General features: G+C 47.8%; 1 protein-coding gene across 1 annotated transcript in view; it reads right to left on the bottom strand.

The window, feature by feature from the left end:
* The window catches only part of TENM4 (teneurin transmembrane protein 4), a 593869-nt gene extending 580709 nt beyond the window's left edge, over positions 1-13160 (bottom strand). The window contains 1 exon segment of the mRNA XM_048217331.2: positions 10732-13160. The gene's annotated coding sequence lies outside the window, so the exon portion shown is untranslated.
* Positions 13161-16103: the final 2943 nt, after the last annotated feature.

The following is a 16103-nucleotide window of genomic DNA, read 5'->3' as shown; positions in this document are numbered from 1 at the left end:
ATTAATAACCTCTGATTTAGGGCAGTGACCTGACTTTACAGAGGAGGAAACCGGAGCCCCCAAAGGGGCAGAGAGTTGCACAGATACCCAGCGAGGGAGTGCGAATATCAAACTCTAATTCAGGCCACTAACCACGCTCTGCCTATCCCGCAGAGCCACCTCCCAAGCGCACCACTCTCCAAACCCGGGGCTGTGTTTCCCTTCCCTCAGCCTTGCTTTCCTCCTCTGTAAGATGGGAACAATCGCACCCACTTCTGCAGGCTGCCGTGAGGACAGGATGAGAACATGAGCAGGAAACGGCCTTGTGACCTGGACTGGGCTCTGTATCTGTACAGACAAATGACGTGTAGTGATTAGTAGATACTGCCTCCTGGGAGACCAAAGGATATGAATTTTGGGCTTCCTTGAGGGGGTAGGTCCAGGCTGGCAAACCCAAATGCCTATAGGGATCAGTAATAGGGAGTGTGGCAAACTCAAAAACTCATGCCCTTCTAAAAGGGGCAGCCACCATTCCGCACCAGCGGATGATGCATGCAAGAAGGTGGGCCTATGGTTGTCAGATCTGAGTTTCTAAGAGAGGGTGGAAATCCTTAGTTTTAGCAAAATGTCCTGGATTTTATAGTAAATGTCTTTTTTTCTTTAAAGATGTATTTATTTATTTTAGAGAGAGAATGTGCACACTCACGCACACGAGCAGGGGAGGCGCAGAGGGAGACAGAGAATCTCAAGCAGACTCCCCACTAAGGGCAGAGCCTGACTCACTTCTCCATCTCACAACCCTGACATATGACCTGAGCCAAAATCGAGAGTCAGATGCTTATCCGACTGAGCCACCCAGGCGCCCCTTAAATGTGTTGATAATTAAAATGGAATGTGAGTCCCAAAACATGTCTATAGGTTGTCAGTTTGCAGCCTCTGGGAGTGTGCAGGTAGGAGTTCCACGGCCTGGGGAAGGAGACAAAATGGGTCAGTGTCTCCCCTACAGGCCAAGAGGGTCTTCACCCCATCCCGGCCCTGGAGGTTAGATGGTGCCTGTGCAGGGTGGGCATTCTTGCCAGGGCAGCTGAGGCCCCCCAGACAGAGACAGCTGGTCCTAAAGTTGTGCTCCTCACACCTCACTGCTGTGAGCTGCCTTGTTTTATTAATAACCCTGGATCGTGCTCACAGCGCATCAAGGTAAACAGAGATGCTTCCCGGGCGGTAACGCGGGCAATTCTAACAGAAGAAGAAACGGGCTTCCAAATGTAAATAAGAAGATAAGATAAACAGACAGAGATTCAAGTCTGCTTCCCGCAAATTTGCAGACTGTGAGTCACGGGTTTGGAGGGGCCTTGTTTGGAGGATGGGGGAAATCAGCCCAGAAAAGGGGAAAGACTTACCAAGGGCCATATTCGTCATGTACACACTTCTGATTTTATCAGCATCGGTTTCCTCATCTGATAACTCTAACAGAGCCATTCAGTGTTGCCTGAACGCCTCACGTTCTCTCCGTCCCAGTGCTGCCGTCCATGCCGCCCCCCTTCACCCGGCCATCTCCAACTCCATGATCTTCAAGCGCGACTCCAGGTTGCCTTTGGTGACCCACCCTGACTCCTTCGTCTGTGCCCCCTCAGCCACGGCACACGGCACAGAGGACGATCTTGCTGGTGGAGGTGTCTGCCCCATGAGCCAGCGGGGAGCTGCAGGCGGCATGGCCCTGCCTCACCCAGCTCTGCCTACTCAGAGCCCCCCACGGGGCCGGGCACACAGGAGTGCTCTGCACACCCGGCTGAATGAAGCGTGAGCAACGCACAGTGTAAGCCCCTCTTATGGAGCCATAAGGAGGTTGCACACGAACACTACTATGGGAAAGCTCACCAAACACCATCTCGACAGCAAGTTAATATGCTAAATGGTCCTGAGTCCGAGATAAAAGAGAGACTTTGGTCTATTTCTTCAAAGACCAGCCAAAACAGGGGTGAGGAAAGAACGCTGTTACTTTGATAATCCGTCCTGGGAACAAAAGGGGGAGGCACATTAAGCAGCCATTAAGAATCCACTATGTGCCGGGCTCCGTACTGGACACTTTCACAGACGGCCTTGTTTCGTTCCCAGGACTTTAGAGGGAGGTGGCCATGCTATTTTACAGGCGTGGAATGAGGAAAGTGAGGCCCATCCGTGGCAGGAAGGAGAGAACACAGGACCAAAGCCAATCCACACATCTCCAGAGTTTTCTCCATTCTATCAAAGTCACCACTGTAATTAGCAACGAACTTACTCCATCCTGTTGGTTCTAAACCATTTTAGAACAAGGCAGAGGAGCAGGGGATTGCGCTTTAAATAAATGGTTTCCCCACTGGTACCCCTAGCCCTGCCCCTGCTACAGGTCTGGGGCTTGAGAGAAGGGGGTCACTGTGGGGTCTCTCTGATGATCCCTGTGAAAAGCATTAAAATACAAAAAGAAGAAGAGAAGCCCAAGGCCTCCCCCCCAAACCCCAGTCACTAGCTATGGAGTGGGTAGGAGGGAAAGGGTTCTGTTCCGTTTTGTTCAGATTTTATTTTTAAAACATTATTTATGTGTTACCCCCAGAAAACTTTGGTTTAGAGAGTGCCTGCTTGGAGACAGAAGTCCTCAGGTTAATATACACCTCAACCTACTAGTACTAGCTCAAATAGCAGTAAGATGGGACATAAACAGGGGTTTGTGAATGTCATGGCTAATAACACAACAGAAACCACTCTGACTGCTGAGTGCCTACACTGGGCATTTCCACCTTCTAGTTCGACGAGATTCTGCATCCAACACTGAATTCCCTTGCGTCATAAATGCTTGCCCTAGAAGCTTGGAGTAAGAACCTGATGTCCCACACCCACCTGACTTCTGGGACTCGGTTTCCATGCCTAGATCTCACAGGGCTTCTGGGGTGACAAGTTCAGTGCATGCCGCACCCTCCCCACCCTGGTCCCCACCATTTTCACTTCATTTCAGGGCTGCTGGGTGCTGAATGCGGAGTGCTGGAGACATGGAGGGGAACAAATATAGCAGACATACTATTTATTTCCTCGGCCTCACATCCACTGGACCTTTTAATCCTACTTTGTCGATTGGGCTAATATTTTACAAGCCCACGATATGTCGTTTTTTATGAGCCCATAAAAACCTTCAGAGTGAAATCAAATTCACCTGCCACCCTCCAGCCTGAAGATGAAAGCCAAAGAGTGGAGCCTACCCTCCCAGGTTCTCTGTAATCAAACTGGCCCGCCTCCCTTCCCAGTGTGTGCTCTGTGCCCTCTGCTCAAGTTGGCTTGTCCTTCTCCACGCTCTGCCCATTTCTGCCTCTGCATCTCTTCTCATGCTGTTCCTCTTCTGGAACAATCCAAACCCCTCCAGTGCCTGCTCTCCAACCGACCTGCGAGAAGCATTTTCTGCAACTCAAGCTTCTCCTGCCTCCCCCTCTTCAGCATCCCATGATGCTCAGAGTAGCAGCCATTATAGGTATTCTTTCCTTCTCTGGGGCTGTTTCACCTGAGGCAGGGCCCAGAGTGGGTTTCTGAACGTTTCCAGGTCTCCACGTACTCTCAGAAGGAAAGCTCCTTCAAGGCAGGGCGGATCCACACCCTTGCCCTACTGTCCTCATGTTAGAAATTCTTCCCATTCTTCAAAGTTCATAATGAGCGCTCCCTCCTCCAGGAAGCTTTTCTTGGTCCATCAAGCTGGTCTTGATATGTCCCAACTCTGACTTCCCACAGCACTCCACTTGAATCTTTCTCAGATTCAGATCGTGTCCTGCCCTGTAGTCATTTATGTGACTGGGAGTCCATGAGGGCAGGGGCCATGTCCTGTTCACCGCCCCCTCCCCGGCACGCAGCACAGGGCTTGACGTAGAGTGGGATTTCAGTAAATATATTCTGAATAATCACAATAACGCAGCAGCAGCAGCAGGAAACATGTGTATAACACTGGCTATGTGTTAGGCATTAGTGCAAATGCTTTAGCTATATTAGCTTATTTAAGGCTTTACATATACCAGCTTACTTCATGCTCATAGCCTCCCTGAAGGTAATCCTGCAAGGACTCCCATTCTTCAGATGAAGAAACTGAGTCACAGAGAGTCAGGTAATATGCCCAAGGTCAAACAAGTGGCAGAACTTCTGCTTGAATCCAGGCCATGGGCCTCCAGCAACCACAATCTTAACCGCTGAGCATCACCACCTCTGAATTCATTCCTCTCTACATACCTGGTACCCGGTGCCCAGCAAAGAAGCGGCTGTCAGCAAGGGCTCGATCAGCAAGTGCTCCCAATGCCCCTTCACTGGAAGCCTACCTCCAGGCATGGTGAGACCTGAGATGGGATGAGCACCTGGCAGAATGGAAGCGATCCCAGCCAAGCCGGCCACAGCACCTTCCGAAGTGGGCTGTTCACCTTCTCCTCCTGAGAGGGACAAACCCCCACCCCACGAAGCCTTCTCTGCCAGGGTAAGCAGGGAGCCCAGACGGCGTGACTGTGTGCTCGGTTACTCTCAGGACTGGCTGCCACCTATTTCTGTATTTATCAAGGCTTTCACACAATTTGTCTTCCAGAAGACCCCCTCCCTAGCCATTGTCAGAAATAATCTGTTTGTATGGCTGGCGGGCTCCCTGACCCAAAGTAGAAGGCAAGGAAGTAGACCCCACATAATACTTTTCTGACTTCAGTGACTTTTCTAACTATTTACCCCTATTCATACCTGCAGTGTTACCTTTTTCAATTATTGCAAAATGGGGACATTTCTAGGGTTTTAGAATATGATTCCAAAGCCAAGTGAAATTAATCCTTGGGCTGATTCACTTCTAGACCCTGTGCAAGGGGACCGGGGCTCCAGACACACAAAGGCCACGCCAGCTGAAGGTTCGGAAGCTATGGGTCCGGGTCTTCTCACGTCAGCTCTGTACACAGCACAACTACATGCACCAGACCTTCCCTCGATACCAAAATCTACCCCCTAATGCCTCCCGAAAGGGTAATCCTCCACTAAATCCTACACAATCACTTCCAATGCCTGCTGCTAATGGACACCAGGAAGCTAGCGACCTTGCCTCTACTCACAATACATTTGCTAATAACCCTCACACTGAAAGAGCTTCATCCCTGCCGATTTCGAGGCTCTGGAAATCAGACTCCACACAAATTTCCTTTGGCTTTGTTTCACATAATCCCGCTTCTGTCTGCTTCACACTCTTCTCTAAATGCGTTGGGTCCCAGTGGGCCATTGTCCTCCATGAATGATGGCTTCTTGCTCGACAAATGGCCCTCCATCTATCATTGCGGAGCTCCGGTGACAACAACAGGGGCTCCTCTGTTTCCCTCCGCAGGCAAGCAGAGTGATGGGCCTGCCTTGGACTCACCTCCCCCACTGTCTTGGGAGGGACACCGAGACTGCTGGGAGCTCTGGGGAGGCAAGTAAAGGCTGAGCCACTTTCACTGTCCATGGGAAGCCCTTCTGGTCTGTGGAGACCCCATTTATGTTCTCTTCTCCCAGGTGGCCAGTCCCTGCAATCATCCATCCTCCCCTCTGCCGCCCGAGTCTTTCTTCCAACCGTGTCATCCATCACCCTGTTGAGTTCTGAGCATCTAATGAGATAATCATACCAAGAGTGTTTTGCAACACAGTATGGACAAAGCAGTTAAGGGGACTGGGCTTCACAGTCAGGAAAATCTGGGGTCAAATCCAACTCACTGCTTGCAAACTAGGTGACCTTGCAAGAGCCATGTAACCTCTCTTGGCCTCAATGTTCCCATCTGCAAAATAGGAATAGGAATGCCTGCCTTGTAGAGTCACCATGAACCTTGAGTAGATCATGAAGGGAATTGACAGAAATCACTAAGCACAGTGCCTGACAAACAGAAGGCACTTAATAAAGGATACCACTGTTTAAAAGAAAATAAGAGTATAATAATATTAATAAGAATTCTGTATTTTTCCTAAAACTCTAGAAAATTGATGGTGGAGAGAAATTAAGCAAGTTTATCTGTGGCTTTAGGACTCCCCTGACAAAAGGCATTGGAGCCGGAGCCTGAAAAGCCTAGTGGTGTCATTTCCAAGCCACCCAGCACAGCCCTGGAGCAAGCTCAGAATCTGCTCGAATACTTGCTTTGTGACCTTGGCTAAGTGATTTAACCTTCCTAAGCCTCAGTCCTTCCTCTGCAAACTGGGATAAAGAAGATCTACCTCCTAGGTCTGTTGTGAGTACCAGTGTGGTAGTACAGGGAAAATGCTAGTCTTTAGTCCCTGGCATATAGCAGGTGTTCAAGAACTTTTAGCTAATTACATTACTTATTAATTACCTGTTCATTAGATACCTAATAGAAGTCCAGGACGTTGTGCTGGGTGCTAGAACAGAGAAAGAGGAGGAGAAAAGAGGAGGGGAAGAAAAGATGAATAAGACATGACCTCGGGGCGCCTGGGTGTCTCAGTCATTAAGCATCTGCCTTCGGCTCAGGGTGTGATCCCAGAGTCCTGGGATCGACCCCCGCATCGGTTCCCTGCTCTGCTGGGAGCCTGTTTCTTCCTCTCCCATTCCCCCTGTTTTTGTTCCCTCTCTCATTGGCTGTCTCTCTCTCTCTGTCAAATAAATAAATAAAATCTTAAAAAAAAAATAAGACATGATCTGTATCCTCATGAAGTTCACAGACTAATGCAGTGATTCTCAGCCCTGACTACATACTGTGGTCACCTAGAGAACTTTAAGAAATACTGCTGCCCAGGTCCCCTACCCAGAGATTCTGATTCAATTGTTCTGGGGTCAGGCCCAGTCATCAGTATTTTTCAGAAGCTTCCCAGGTGATTCTAATGTGACCAGGGCCAAGAAAGACTGGGGGAAGATATAAAGATATGGATGCTTTGAATAATATATGCTTATGGCTCCAACCGAATTATGTACAAAGAGTAATAGGAACACGTGCAAAGGCAAAGATTATGCCTCATTATTTAAGCTGAGTAATAGTGTGAGAGTAGTTCACCAGAATGGGGATCTGAGAGAAGGGCATTCTGAGACTTTTCTGCAAGAGCTGCAGTGAGTTGCCAGGCAGAGCTGCAGTGAGTCACCAGGCAGGACCTGGAACAAACCAGAGCAATCAGGAGGAAAGCAAGAAGAGCTGGGCTGTTTCCCATGAACAGAGTTTATCAGGGACCCCAGTCCCGTACTGTGTGCCAGTCCTTGACTGCGCCACTGCTCCAAGGGTTTCTTCCAAAGAAAGAAAGAGAAAGAGAGGATGCTCTACAAGGTCAGGCAGTCTTGGATAAACTCCTCTCCTTTCTCATCAAAGGTGTCACATGCCTTGCAAAGAGACCAAACACTTGGGACGACTCAAAGTTTGTTGGTTGGTTGGGGGATGGCTTCCTGTCCATGGTGCTGAACAGTTCCTTTGCTGAAGAAATATTCCCAACACGTGGTCTATAAACAAGCAGCATCAGTGTCACCTGGAAGCTCATTAGAAATACAGAACCCACCCCACCCCAGACCTACAGAATCGGAATTTGCCACTTATCAGGCCCCCATGCAGTTTGCATGCACATTTAAGTATGAGGCTCCCTGCTCTAGGCCAGTGTTTCCAAGCTGTAGGTTGCATCCCATTCTTGAGTCAAGAAATTAATTTATTGCATTGGAAACAGCATTTTTAAAAGAAGAGAAAAGAATGGACCCCCCCCAAAAGAATAAGGAATCTAAAATGTCAGATTTCTTCACATGTAGTAAGAGCAAGATTTGTCATTACCCAGTGGGTAACCGAGCAGGATCTAAGAAGTATTTATTACTATGGCTTGCATTCTGAACAATGTCTGAAAGCCACTGCTTCTTTTTCATAATCTAGGGAGAATGGTGATGCTTTCCCAATATCTCCTAATATTCTACGCCACAGGAGGAAACACAGTGAGAGAAAAGAGGGGCACAGATCGATAAAGAGTGACAGAGAGAATAGATCTGCTGGAGAGAGTAGAAAGAAAAAGAAAAGGAAGGAAGAGGAAAGCAGAGGGGTTGCATTTGAGTATTATTGTCTGCAGAGCTGAAGTGCTCTTGGTTTTTCCTTTTTATTTCACTAAAATTTTGTAAGCGTTTATACTGCACACCCTTAGAGCAAACATTTATATTTCTCAGCACATGCCGTTGGTTTTACATACTTGAGAACTCCTTCACATTTCTTATGATTTGCTACCATCGGCCCCAGGAAAGCTGGTGGGGGGCAAATGGGGAGTGACCGAGACTCAGAGTCAACGTCTCCTCACCACGGGCCGGGTTTCTCAGGTTTCCCACCGTTCCCACCTCTAACCAAAATATTTAGAGGAACAGCTCTAGAGAACTTTGGAAAGAAAGAAATTGGGGCCTCTTTAAAATGCACAGACATTTTGTTTGCTTCAAGAGGTGACACAGAACAAAATGTCAAGAGTAGAAGTGACACCATGATTTTTCTTCTCTTCAAAACTGGGCAATGGGAGTTATTAACCTCTTGCCATGCACCTGTTATTTCATTTATACAACAGTGTCCTACATTCGATTTTGCCTAGCAAATCGGTGTCCAATGGATGATGACAAAAAATGACTTTTAAAACAATTTTCTCTAAGGCTAGTGGAGTTTATAAAACACCGAGCTCAATAGTCCCCCTCTGGGAAATTCCGCATAGAAATCACGGTATGGGACAAAAATTTGTTAACATCCATATACTGTTTTAGGTTCAAGGAAGACAAAACCCCATGTGCAGAAACTTGTGTTTGTTCTGCAAAATGGCAGAATCAGACCACCATCTCCTCCGTCCTGAGCTGTGACAAACTCAGTGTGGATAGTCTTTATTTTTACAAAACGAAAATTATAAAATTATGTCTACAGCTATAAAGACAAAATATTTTTTGATACAGTCAGAGTACCTGTTTTTTCAAGGACATTTTAAGTCCCTTAAACCCTAAGTTATTTGGCAAAAACTTGTCTTGATATGACAAATGGAGTAGCTAATTCTTACTGATACCTGGTATGTTCCTGGGCCTTCACAGCTTTACCTTATTTAATATCCACCCCCGACAAACAATGGGAAGAGTATCACGATCTCTATTTTCAGATAAAGTAAAATAGAAGCTCAGAGAGGTTTAGTGACCTGCCCAAGGTCACACAGCTCATCAGAGACACACAACCAGAATCTGAACTCGAGCATGTCTGACTCCCAAACTCCAACCAAGCTGGCCAAATGCTAACTTGTTCAGTGGCCTTTCTACCTCCGTTTCAAAAGCCCCAAAGTTTCACAATAACCTTCTTTACCTTGGGCTTCTGCTTATTTTCCCACTTGCTGCTTTCATCTCTCTGAGACTTACACCTGAGCAGCCTGACATTTCTCCCTGGTTTTGTCTGGCACTGAAGGAATCGTCCTGGGTTGGTGTCTGGTCACTCATAAAGAAGGATCTCTGGAAGGGAAGTGGCTTTCCACGGTGGCTCAAAATGAGACCTGCTTCCCCTCTATTGAGTCAATGGTTTTACAAGAGTCAAACAGCAAATACTCAAAGTGGAAAAATTTAAGTACATTTCAGCTCTGAGGCTGGATTTCCTCAACATCACAATTTAAGCATTTCTGAAACCAGTTAATGCTTCGAGGGAAAAGTCCCATCGGAGAAATGACATTTTAAAAATCCTCCTCTGAATACAGAGACAGTGAACCTAACACAACAACAATTTCTCCAGCACCTACCACGCTCCACACACTATGGATAGGGTAGGTACAAAAGAGGCCAAGACATTATCTTAGACCATGGTATTTATTTGCAGTATTTTTTACCAGTGAAAAAATTAATATTTTTCATTAGTGAAAGAAATCACTGAAAATTCCAAGTAGATTTCAAGCTAGAAGAAACACATTTCGGCTCAACATAATAAAGGATTTTCTGATCAGCACTTGTCTAACAATGAAAAACCAAACTAATTAGTAAGTTTCACCCCAAGACGATATACAACCGGCTTTCTGTGGGGGAGAGGAGAGGAGCTGACTTGTAGCACTTACTGGTTTCCATGGTGCAAATACTCCTACTATGGCCAAATGCTCCTACCATGGCCGATTTCAAGCTAAGGAGAGCCACTGAAAGTGGAGATGGGAAGACATAAACGGTACAACCATCCCAAGTATATCCACCACACAGATAAAACAGATGTAAATAACTTCAGGAGCAAAGTATAATGTAGTAAAATAATCAGGAAGTGGTGAGTGTTCATTATGTATACCTTCTCTTAACATAATTTATTTAAGTGTAAGTTTAATATATTGTAATCTTTAATAATGTCTGTGTTTAATAACTGGCTCACAAAATCCCTGAACAATGAACAGTCCGTTCTCATGAGCCAGTACAAGAGGGAGCTCGCAGGGCCTGTACAGCAAGGGGAGGGTGGACAATCAGGATGGTGGATGTGACTCCCTAAGTCTTGAAGCCTGTGCAACTCAGGCCCCAGCAGCAGCCACAGATGCAGCCTCAGGGCCAGTGGCCTTCCAGTGCCTGCCACATAGCAGCGACCGAGCCATGAGCTTTGCTGCACTGTCTCATTTATCTGCACTAAAACCCCCAAAGTGCAATCGGGACTAATATCATCCCCATTATACAGATGAAGAAACTGAGGCTTAGAAAGATAAAGTAACTCTCCTCCAGTCACAGAACAGGAAATGACAGTATTGCAATGTTTGACTCCAAATCCCTTTTGCTCAAAATAGGACGTTGAACTGACACGAGAAACGCGTTCTACCTACTGGTTCATGAACCTCCATTATCCCTCAGAGCCAAGTGATTTGTGAAGCAGGAGGAGAGATGGGGTTTCTCAGGGCACAATTTCAGAAGGGTTGGCTCACCCTGCTGACTCCAGAGTCCCAAACTGCACCTACAGCACAGAAAGGACCTGTTGAAATGAGCAGCACCTTCCTTTCTTTTGAAGCAAGAAGCAAGTAACTAAACCCTCAAATTAAGTAGATCTGTATAAAATCATCACCATTGCAAGTAAAAAGAAAGTCAAATATCTACAACTTAATTTTGTTCCCCTTGATGGACAATTTGGCACATAGCGAAGAGGACTGCCAGCAACACGCAGCCTGCTCTGGAGGCTTGTGTCTCTGTGCTAAACGGATAACAAACTCTTTTTCCTTTAACGCGGGGATAGCGAAGAGTGGGCAATATGATGGAACTAGACAGGTAACAGGAGTAGGACACCCTCTCTCTTTATCACAAAGATGCAGGTGGGTACAGATGGTGTGCCCAGGACCGACCACCACGCTCTCTACACTGATACAGTGGAGATGCACATTCGGCCAGTATCCTTCCAACCATCCCATCCAGAAGTCCCTAGTCCTGACCTTAATCCTGAGTCCACACCAGGCGAGTACCCAGACTGGGCATCCAGTTAGCTGATAAGACGTTCCAACCGGGTAGAGGCCTCCCCAGTGATTAACGGGCCTGCAGGCTCTCTCGCTCCTTCTTTGTGTCACCCACCTACCTTCTACAGCAATGGAAGTTTCTAGCAGGGCAGCAAGCACGTCACTCACATTTGGTGGAGCAGGTAAGCCCCCCAGCCCACTGGCTCCCGGTCTTCCCCTCTTCTGTTGCCTCCTACCTCCGGTAAAATCCCAGGCCCGCAACCGAATGCAGGTGTTTGCACTGTGTTTACCTGTGGAGGTTTTGGTCACCAGACTAGCCAAGATCCCTGGGCTGTGCGTGTTAGCTGCTTTTTCATCATGCCTCCATCACATGGAATTACTGCAGTACTGCTGCATGATGCAAACGACCTAAGCTGTGGGCAACAGCTCCTGGAGCAACAGGCGGGGCATGGAGAGGGCTGCCTGGCTTTTGGCCTGGAGGAATTTTACATTGAAATCAATCAAAATTGCACTGGAGAAAGAAACACTAAGCGCTAGAAATGTTTGAACGTAACTGATGTGACAGGTGAGTAACGGCTGGTCCTCACCGGCAGCTCTGCGAGGTGATTATAGCTATCCCACTTCTTGGATAAGGAAACTAAGGCTCGGGAAAGTTGAGTTGCTTGTCCTGTGTCACACTGCCAGGAGGCAGAACCAGGGTTTAAATTCATGTTTATCTCCAGAGCCCTGATGCTAGGCACACGGCAGCTCTGCCCACACAAAAGGGGAAAAATAATTACCAAGGGCTTGCTTACTCCATGCCAATAATGAGGAAAATGGTAATAATGAAAGTAGCTCACATTTACATAGTGATTATTACAATGCTCCAGGCACTGTTGGAAGTCAGGTTTTTAAATCCTTCCAAAGGCCTTTATGTTAGACACTAAGACACTGATGCTCAGAGAGGTTATGCAACCGGCCCCAGGTCATATGGTTTAGGACTGAGCTGGGTGCTTCTGCATAAATGCTTCTGTTAGTATCCTCTTATCAGTCTTGACACAAAGGTGGTGACATCCCCAATGAGGGACGAGGAAAGGGAGGCTCTGAGAAACCAAGAGACTTGCTGAGAGCTTGACACCACTCACCCCTGCAGTGAGTACATCTCAGGAGCAGAAGGAGACCTGGCTTGGAGGTTTGCTCACCCCTGGCTACCTATACCACCTTAGACAAGTCTCTTGGCCTCTCTGGGTCTCAGTTTACTCAGGAGAACAGTAAGAGCTTTAAGCAGGACTCCCTTCCATCCATCCAACAGGGATGCGTCGGGACCCCCACTGCTACAATGACCTACGTGAGATGCTCTCCCGCCAAGAGGAGGGGAAGAAAAGTGCTTTCAGACACCACACGTGTGTCTCCCCCACCACCCTGACTGTTACATCTGCAGGCAAACAAACAGCCTCAAAGGCTTCAGAGTGGGATCTCGTTTAAGGACCTGTAGAAAGGGTTGATGGCAACACTGTTGGTAGTGCTGCGTCCCCAATGATTTATCAGGGAAGGTGATGTAAAGAGCAGCAAGAAATCACAGGGAGGAGGGAGGGGCTTAACCACCCGGTGCTTGCTGGCACAGAAAGAGCCAGACATCGCCAGGAGGGAGCAGGCAATCTGTCTGAGCTCAAAAGACTTGTCACGGGGCCGTCTTTGAGGACTCTCTGTGCAAGTAGGGAATGGCAAAAAAATGGACAATCTGGGACATGCTGAAGGAGGCGACAGAAGTTCATGAGGCCTGTTGATGTCTCAAAGTCACAGGAAGACTGTGGGATGCTGAGTGAAAACACATCTCGGAGCCTGCCGCCACAGCGCCCCCCCCCCCCCTCAGCAGCTCGCGCAGGGCGGCCAGGAGCTTGAGGTGTTACAAGGCCCACGGATGGATTTCACATCACCAATGACTGGTTGGTCCCAGTGTGCTGTGGCACTGTCGGGCTGCTTGGGATGGAAGGGTAAAAGGCGGATGAGGGTGTCCTGGGTCTTGACTGGAATGTGAATATGTGGGGCCTGGAGATCAATGTGAAATTAGTTTCATGTGGACCCTCTGGGATGGGGAGTGACAGGAATTACACGTAATCACAGGCACGGCTCTTGGTGATTTATAAAGTCCTGCCGCCCTCACCCGTTTTTACCCTCCCCACACCCCTCTTGCTACATCCCCTCTCAGGACTAAATCCTAACGTCTCCGTCGTTGCACTAGCTGTTCCCTCCTTTCCGTGCTCCACTAGCAAAGTCCTACCCAGCTTTTTCAAATGTCAGCTGAACTGGGAAGCCTCCCTCCCTAACCAGGTCTGGATTCATGGCCATCCGACCTGTGGGGTAGCACAGAGCCCAGGCTTAGCCATGCTCAGAAGAGTCCCAGGCTTGGTTTCACGCTCTCCTGTTGCTGTCTTCAACAAGGGGCTCTGCATTTCCTTTTTGCACGGGGACCCACAAATGATGCATTGGACCTGCTCTTCCCCTTCCTGCCTCCCCCAACGTAAGACTGACTGAGCCAGGTGCTCTCCCCTCTATGGTCCCACAGCACCTTGGAGGCTCCACGGTGGTAAGGTCTCGGTGTTTGTATCTTTCCACCTTGCCTTGTTGCCAAAAAAGAGTATTTAAACAGATAGAAAGAAGGCCAAAACAAAAAACCAAAAAAAAAAAAAAAACCACAAAAGCCAATACAACCACAACACACACCAGTGTGGCACAGAGTGGGAGTAGATGAGAAAGAAGAAAAAAAAAGGGGGGGAGGCAATAACCAAAATCAAGGCAGGAATGAGGTTAATTCCCTTAACAGGCCGACCTCAGATTTGGTCCTGCACTCCCTAGCCATCTGTAGGGGAAATGGGACATTAATGTTCACACAATTCTGTGTTTACGAGGTAAAAACAAACTCACTTCCCTGGAGAGGAACATTTATTCTTAACACTGAGAAGAGATGAAATTTCTCTGAGACTGCTCACAGAAAGGACCTTCTAATCCACACGGGCTTCATCCTGGTCACTGTACCTCAGGAAACAGGTCACAAGACACCGAGGTATGTTTTGGGGTGAGCGCTGTTTGGGGGGAAGTTCCATGGCTTGCGTGGATTCTCAGTGGGCCCACGACTCACAGAGGATTAAGCCTCCCTGGGCTGGAATGAGAGGCACCTCACAGTAGACGCTTTCTCATAACGACCCTCAATCTAGACTGATGGGATTTTTACAAAGCACCGTTCTACACAAGTTTTATTGATTTGGCGCTGAGAACTTACTATAATGGTGTTACCTGTGTATGGGCCATGTCTTTCAGGCCGTAGTGTTTTCCTTCTCCCCTCTGGTCCCAGAGGACCTAACTCAAGGCTCAAGGTACAGTCAGCATCCAGTAAAACTTCTGACAATCCATCTAGAGCTCTTTCCACTCTTGCACTGGACTCTTGCTCAGAAACATTGACCCATATCTGCTGATGATTCCCTGGGTCTGGGGATTCAGCTGCAAAGTGCATCCCTCATCAGGCCCTTGAGCTTCCTAAGAAAGGTGACTTGCCCTCAAAGGCAAAATTTCTCAGGGACCGTGTGGTTAATTTTATGTGTCAACTTAGCTAGGCTATGGTGCCCAGCTGTTTGGTCAAATACTAGTATAGACGTTGCTGTGAAGGTATTTTTTCAGATATGATTACTATTTACAATCAGTTCACTTCAAATAAAGCAGATTACCCTCCATAATGTGGGAGGGACTCATCCCATCAGCTGAAGGCCTTAAGAGCAAAGATGGCGATTTCTTCGAAGCAGCAGCAGTTCTGCCTCAAGATTCAACACAGACATCCTGCCTGAGTTTCCAGCCTGCCTGACTTGCCCTGTAGATTTCATACTCAAGACTACAACTTCAAGTCTTACCTGAATCTCCAGCCTGCTGGCCTGCTTCACACTTTGACTTGCCAGCCCCCACAGTCGTATGAGCCAATTCCTTAAAATAAATCTCTCTCTCTCTTTCTCTTTCTCTCAACCTCTGTGTACATCCACACACACACACGTAGACATACGTATGGATGTATATGTAGATATAGATATATAGATGTCCTATTGGTTCTATTCCTGTAGAGAACCCTCTATGGGGACTAGGGACTCTTGACTGTTCTGAGTAGGTGACACTGCTACTTTTCCCCAGAGCCATCTCAGTCAGGGCTTTACAGAAGAGAAACAGGAAGCCTGAGAAAGGGAGTTTCCAGAACCACAACGATGAATCAGCACCTTAGCCTCAGGCTTCAGATAAAATGGAAGTCAAGAGGTGGCTACTCTGCCTCTCGATGCCTTCAGCGGCTCTTAGGGAAGGTCCTGGCAAGTGCAAACTGCCACATGGCCAGTGATAGATTTTCTGAGGAGGAGGACACTGAGTTGCTCTGGTGCCCCTCCCCCATCTCCTGCTGTCAGAACAAGTCGTGGAGCTGCTCCAAAGCTGGCATGTGAGGGGAGGAGAGAAGGTGTTATAGGGAAAGGCTGGTGGTGACAGCTTTAAGCTAGCTTTGCCCCGCACCCGAGACTCGGATGCTGCCCTGTGCCAGGGGCGGGAGGGTCCCAGCCTCCCAACGTTTAATGACTCCCCAAGAGCAGCTCATGTGGGCCGGACACAGGCTAATTTACTCTTGTCGAGGACCCTATCAAGGAGGAACATCCTTTTTTACTGACAAGGAAACTCAGAAAAGCCAAGTGGCCAAGACGGAATTGGAACTCACAGCCGGAGTGAAAGACCCTGCCAATTTCCCTCGGCCC

This window comes from Ursus arctos, unplaced genomic scaffold (assembly GCF_023065955.2).
Source record: "Ursus arctos isolate Adak ecotype North America unplaced genomic scaffold, UrsArc2.0 scaffold_22, whole genome shotgun sequence".
NCBI classification, from domain to species: Eukaryota; Metazoa; Chordata; class Mammalia; order Carnivora; family Ursidae; genus Ursus; species Ursus arctos.
The sequence above is the reverse complement of the archived record's forward strand: the minus strand, read 5'-3'. Positions and strand labels throughout refer to the sequence as shown.